Below are 7,314 nucleotides of genomic sequence, written 5' to 3'. Positions count from 1 at the left end.
ACTGTTTTTTCTTTCTTTCTTTTTGATACTGTTACTGTAGTGAGAAGTAATGAACACAATAGTAAACCATGGAGATCTGATAGAATTTTTGCCTAGGGCCTTGAATAAATTGTAAACAAAAATTAGTCAGTGGGAAAAAAAAAACACCATATTCTGAACCTCTAGCCTAATTTTTAAAATTCTCCTTTACTCCGTGTCCTTCTCTGACTCCATTCTAGCCACCTGTCATTCTGCTGGGCTCAGAGCATAATAATCCTTAACTTCTCCAGCCAGACAGAAAAGACTTTTCACTTAACTCCCCACTGTACAGCTGAGGTGAGGCTGGAATTAAAAATAATGAAAATCAATAGGCCTTTTTTACTAAACGCTGAAGGGCAGAAACAGGGAAATAAACAGTCCTATAATATCAAAACTCCATCTAAGAGGTTTTCCCTATCCCCTCGAGACCTACAGGAAAGGAGGCCACGCCTGACATCTTGTCCTCTAGGCTGTTGTCTCCCTTAACTTAGCAGCTGCTATTTTTATCCATGCCTATTATCCGGACGCCCCCAAGTCTAGACAAGCCGGTGGACAATGATTCTCTTTGGATGTGGTGCCTGCCCTCCAAGGTACAGCGTCTCGTGTTAGAACTCACCCTTTCTCCAAGTAATTGAAAGTGACTGGCTTTCCCCCTATGGGCTACAATTTCTTTATGATCTTTTAGAGAATGCCATGGCTACCTTCTCAGAAATCAGATCTGGATGTTACCATTAATTAATGGCATACATTGGGTTCAAGCACTAAACCTCTCTGGGTTTCCATTTTTACTGTCAGCAAAATTAAGGGTTTGTACCAGCACTAACTCAGCCCTCTTCTGCCTTCCCTGGGGTTCTAGGGACATCCTTTCCACATGACTCAAGCTGTTCATAGCATATGCTTTGCCTCTGTGATACAATTCATTAAGGAACTTTCTGAACCTGAAAGTCTGCATAGGAGGACCACTGACTTAGCTTGAAAGGATCTTTGCTTTTAAAGAAGCCAAAGTGTGTGGGGTTTGTATTTTCTAGCCCTTTATTCACTATAACTAATTACATTAGGATAATGTAGAAGACTATTTTGGGGGCAACCTCAGATGTGTGTTAAATTAGCTGTTATGAAAACAAAAGCCAATACCTAGAGACCCCCTCAGGTCCCAATGTCCAGAGGCCTCAGAAATGACAAGCAGGGGTCAAACTAGCTCATGAAATCAAGCACTTTCCCAGAAAATTCAAATTATGACTGGAGTTATGTGCCATGGGACTATCAGCTTAGGTCTGGAAGTGACTCTCAGTTAATCCCTGAACTTAGACTCTCACCATATACACATACAGAGAATTTTGTATGATGACAATGATAGGCCTCAGACTTAAAGGAAAAAGAGTCCCAGTGTATGTAACAAAATGCTTTAGGTAAATCTACTGGCCCCTGCAGGAGTCTCTGTGATATACCCACCTGATTACCCACATACTACACTACATTTAGCCATTCTAAGCTTTAAATTTTTTCACTTTAAAGGACAATGCTTTTTCTGCTGCCTTAGGGCACTTTGCTCTAAAAGAGACATAGCTAAAAGTATACTTTAGTGTAATGACCTAGAAATTAATCAATAGAAAATGCCCAATGTTCTTCTAACATGGGGATGAGGATATGCTTGTATCTTGACGTTTCAGGTGGTTCCCACTCCAGTGCCTCTGACCAGCCCAACATCCCTGAGCTCACCAGACAAATAAGTGTATCAAGGTAGATGATATACCAATGAAGGAGAGACATCAAGGCTTTAACTCATCAAGCCTAGGCCTTGGGGAGACCATAAGGACATAATACTACTGACCCAAAATCAATGCTGTTATGTTTACTGACTGTATTACATGTTCATTCTCAGCTTGCCAGTGCAAATTCCAAATGCCTGTTGTCATGGCAGATAAGAGTCATACCTGCAATAGGAGATAGTATAAAATTATCTTGGTAGGCTCAGGATTGTTCCTTTGCACTTTTATTATCAGTCCCAAGGAATGATTACTAGAATGCAAAGAGAGGTTTCAAAAATGTCCAGTGTGATTAGTAAACACACTAATATCACAGCGAAAATTATTAGGAGAAATTAACTAAGAGGTGGATAAATTGAGAACCACAATTTTACAAAATAGGGCTCCTATAGATTATCTGTTGCTCAAGTATAATCTTGGTTGTCAACATTGGTTTCTTTAATGTGTCAAATTCCTTTCATACTATCAATGGCCAAGTTAATGGTCTACATAGAGAGATAACCAAAATCTCTCAAGTGACCTTGGAATAGGTATCATAATTAAGATGTTTATCTTTTTCATTGGTTGTCTGTTAGATATTCTCACAGTTCTGTTATGTTTGACTGTATGAGTAACACTAGCCATTCATGCAATAATTCAACCTTAGCCTCTAGAACATCCACAATGTTCTCTTTAAAAAAATAAACTTGAGGAGATTTGGAGGCACAGAAGTCCTTGTGCTCACAGATAAGCACTAGGGAACACAGAATGTAAACCACACAGAGTTGTTCTTTTAAATTATGAGATGCACAACCTGTTAACCAGAAGGCTGGAATCAGATGTTGCTAATAGCCTGGGGACCTCTGTATGGCCATAGACCACACTGGAACCTCCCCTTGACCCTAAATTTGACCTTGTTTTTCTCATTAATTCTTAGAAACAAAATCCATCTTTAAGGAAGGTGTCATGTGTGCTTGGCAAAGAGTTTCAATGTCATCACATCCAATTTTTACTTAGCTTACTTTGTGGTTTATTGTGCAGTGGGATTGAGTTATCAACAGGAAAGTTTTCACCTAATTGTGCTTTGCTTAAATATGCCTAAAGTGAACCACTTTGGGTCAGGACTCTCAAAATTTGAACCAACACCCGTTACTTAGTCGCATTGAATTGAACTGACTTCTTGCCTCCTATAGGTCACTGCTCTGTTGGCCATGGTGGTCCCATAGATTCGTTAACACCCACTGGCATCTGTTAAAGTTCATACTCTTGACTTCAGGTTTTCACCATGTAAGGAGCTTAGAATGTCAATTGTTTCTCCTTGGGAAGAAAGTCTGGGAGAATCAGACCTGAAAGATATAGAATAGAAGCAAGATGGAAATGTTTGCTTGTTGGGACATCACACTGGGCAAACTTTCATCAATGGAGAGCCAAAAGTAAGAGGTTAGGAGGAAAGAGAAGCAGATATTCAGATGTGGATGAGAATCAAGAGATCCAAAGGCCAGGAAAGGATGAGATCTGGGACCACTAAAGCAGATGGGTGCTCAGATAATTAGCTTGTAAAAGGACTGTAGAGCATCTAAATTGCTCCACTAGTTAATAATATCCAGCAGCACTTCAAAACCTGGATGTGCACAGCACAGGAATCATCACAGCTTCTCTGTGTCAATCTAACCCTCTGAAATGATACAGTAATGTGTTTAGTTGGCCTCATAATGTCATAAGCTTTCAATTTAATTTGGTTTCTGCTATTTAGTTATATGCACAATAGTTATGCATTGATGGGCAATAATAGCATATATTTAGTATATCACAATTTCTGCGAATCACACCTGGCTGTATTTCATCCTCTGCTTCCAATTTCTTCTAAAAAGCTGCAGTTGAGGGTGAGCCAGGCCTGCAGCCTCTCTTCAAAGTATGACTAGAGAATCATCCCCTTCCAGGGCCTGTGGGTTTTTGGCTTGCATGCTGCTTATTGCAAGCTGTCAGGGTAAGGTCCTCAGCTTCTTGCTATCTGACAAATAATAACTGCCCTCAGCTCTCAGCCATGTGGTCTTATCCCGACAAGAAGCAACTTTTAACATAGGAACTCACTTCATCATAACTAGCAAAGTGAGCTGCCCAACAATACAATGGCATTATTGTCCGTAATCTAGTCATGGCTGTGCAATGACACTAACTCCTTTTCTACCATATTATTATTGTTGGTTAAAACCAAACAACAGGGCATGAATTTGCACACTCAGAGACTGAGATAGGGAGCCCCATTAGAACCTATCACACACAGAGACAATTAGAGTTAGTGCATGGTATTAGGGAACCCCTTCAAAAAATACATAAAGATCCCACAGCAGTAGCAAGGAGCAACATCACATAATTAACTACAGGCAGCAAGAAGAGACAATGGGTGCTCAAGCTATGTCAAGCTAATGGGACAAAGTTATTTCTTTCTCTTTACTCCTGTGTGAATTTCTTTCCCAGAAATCAAAGCCTTTCTTTTCCCAGATAGACAGAAACCACAAACAAGATGAAATGAGGTGAGTAATCTAGCAGGGACAAGTGTAAGGATCAAGATTTGGGCCTCTAAATTGACTTCACAAGTTGAGGCAGGGCTGGGTAATAAAGGCTTGTGAATAAGGCTTAAGGGATTTGGCTGAGTCAGTGAGTCAGCAGCATGAGGCAGTTGCCAAGAATAGCAAAGCAATTGTGGGCAGTGTTAGACAAGTCTAACTCACTCATCCAGAGGACCGGAGGGGACCCTTCCTCACTGTGCTACTGTGAGGACACGTGAGGGATGGGTCACTTCATAGGTTCCCCATTCTAAGAGAAACATGGTTCAGTTAAAGCTCCTGTGAAAGAGAGGTCCCAGGAAACTAAAGAGACGCTGCTAAAGGCAGGGCTAAAGACTAAGGATATTGACTCTGCAAAGTCAAAATTCTACAGTGGATAACCATATTCTTGTCGGACCCTAGAGAGCTTTGCTCAAGGAGGACAATTAGATGACATGTTAGTGATTTATCTGCTTGCTGTCCCCAGATACCTAATGAGAAGCAATTGAAGAAAAGGGGTTTAATTTTCACTCGTGTTTTAAGAGGGGATAAAGGCCATCATGGCACAAAAGACATAGTAGCAAGAGTGGAGCTGGTTTCATTTGTGCTTTATGCCCACTGCAGAGAGATGAATGGTGGTGCTCAGCTTGCTTTTTCCTTTTTGTTCATCTAGGGCCTCATCTCATGGGATGGTGCCTCATTTAGGGAAAGTCTCCCCTGCTGAGTTAAGTCTTTCTGTAAATAACCCCAGAAGAAAACCCGCAGGTATGATTTGTGTGTGTGTGTGTGTGTGTGTGTGTGTGTGTGTGTGTGTGTGTGTGTGTGGTAGATTCCAGAGCCTACAAAGTTGGCATGAAGACTAACCACCAAAGATAATTTTATCTAGACAATGAAACTCAAAGGCATAAGTAAAAATAAGTCCTGCAGGGTCAGCTTTTGCTTAGAGTGAAATCACTTCCAGTAGACACTGATGTCCTAGCAAGAAGTCTATGCCTCTGATTGGAGGCTCTCAGTGAATCACGAACTTATTCTATCGACTGCCAAGCATAAGCTATGTCTAACAAAGATGACACATTCCCTGTCACCAGATGTGTCCTTTAAATAAGACAAAGCAATAAATTCTTGCAATTAAAAACAAAACAAAACAAAACTGGAAGTGTTAAGTGATGAAGGAAACCAGCACTACTCAAGTCTCAGTTGCTTATTTCATGTTCATGTCAAGTGCAGGGGGCTAAGGATCAGCACTGGTGGCTTTTTGTATCTTCTTCTCATTTTTGGGACCAGACTGAAAGAACCAAAGGTGTAAGAAGAGCAGGGGAACTGGTGGGAGTTTATGTCTTTGGACTTTTCCTAGGGGATGTTATTAATCAGATCACTCCATTGGCTGAAGAAGGTCACATGGCCAAAGGCAGTTTAGAGGAGAGAGACACATAATCTCACCATAAGTGGAAATCATAATGCTACAGATCACACAGCACTGGGCAAGTAAGACCAATGCTCAATAGAGAAGCATCCTTAGGAGGACACAATACTGCTCTCCCTCACAAGTCAGATATTTATGGGAGCAACAACTCTTTCCAAGTAATGTCCAAGAAGATCATCCAGATCTAGCCAATGGACAGGACATTCTTCACAGTTGAGTAGAGAGTGGGAACTGACTTTTACACGAACTCTGGTGGCCCATATTTGACTACGTCCCCTGGATCACTCAGAGGAAGGATAGCAGGCTACCAAGAAGAGACTTGATACCCTATGAGCATATACAGGGGGAGGAGGTCCCCCTCAGTCACAGTCATAGGGGAGGGGTGGGAGGATACAAGGGAGGGAATAACAGTTGAGATGTAATATGAATAAATTAATAAGATGTATTTTTTTTAAAAAGATCATCCTCTCCAGTCTTGGCCTAGTCATCCAGTTTTGGAAACCTCCATTCACACACACAAAGTAACAACAGGCTTCACTGTGAAAATCGCCTACCTGCTGAGCTGTGGTCTATGTGGAACAGTTTCTGTGCCTGGGAGAGCAATGGAGGACGTAAACTACTTGGGAAGAGAAATCTACGGAAGTTCAAATCTTGTTAATGAAATCCAACAGCTGAGAAAGCACTGCTATGAGGAGCTAAATTAATCTGGGGATGGGGGGCAGGGAATGGATGAAAAGAAAAATAGGAGAAGCTGAATTTAATTAAGGGACCTTAAAAGAAAGTGTTAGTAGCTAGTCTCCATAAGGAATAATAAATGAAAGCAGCCGAGTTGGGCAGCACAGGCATAAATTGTGGCACCTCTTATGTTTCCTTCCCCCAAATTGAACTTATTTATCTGTGAAATTTCCATAGATGGTGGGAGAAAAAGCAGGCTGATTAAAGCTTACTTATCAGCTTTTAAGAAATTCCTATTGTCTGGCCACCAGAATTGCAACAATCCCCAGTGGTATAGAGAAGGAAAACTGCTCTTTATTTCTTCAGTGTGCCCACAGTGCCGAGGGAGGCTGGGTGAGACAAAAGAAACATTTGGCTCAAAATACTCCACTGCTTTTCAGCACATCCTCTAATTTTTAAAAGACTTAATGTTGATAGTCAGAGTGTAGTTTTGTTTGATTGTTTGCTGTCGCTTTTGTTCTGTTGCCACTCATTTTCACCTCTCGTAAAGATTGGGGATGTAGCCGGGCATGGTTGGTGCAAGCCTTTAATCTCAGCACTTGGGAGGCAGAGGCACGTGGATCACAGTGAGTTCAAGGCCAGCCTGGTCTACACAGTGAGTCCAGGACAGCCAAGGGTAACACAGAGAGACCCTGTCTTGAAAACACACACACACACACACACAAAAGAAGATTGGGGATGTAATTCAGTTGGTGGAGTGTTTGCCTAACATGCATGAAGCTCTGAGTTCAACTTCCAGAACCATATAAATCTAGTACAGTAGGGCATGCTTGCAATCCCCACACACAGGAGGCCAGAGGGTCAGAAGTTCAAGACCATCTTCAGCTACACAGTGATTTCAAAAACA

This window comes from Acomys russatus, chromosome 22 (assembly GCF_903995435.1).
Source record: "Acomys russatus chromosome 22, mAcoRus1.1, whole genome shotgun sequence".
Taxonomy (NCBI): Eukaryota; Metazoa; Chordata; class Mammalia; order Rodentia; family Muridae; genus Acomys; species Acomys russatus.
The sequence above is the reverse complement of the archived record's forward strand: the minus strand, read 5'-3'. Positions refer to the sequence as shown.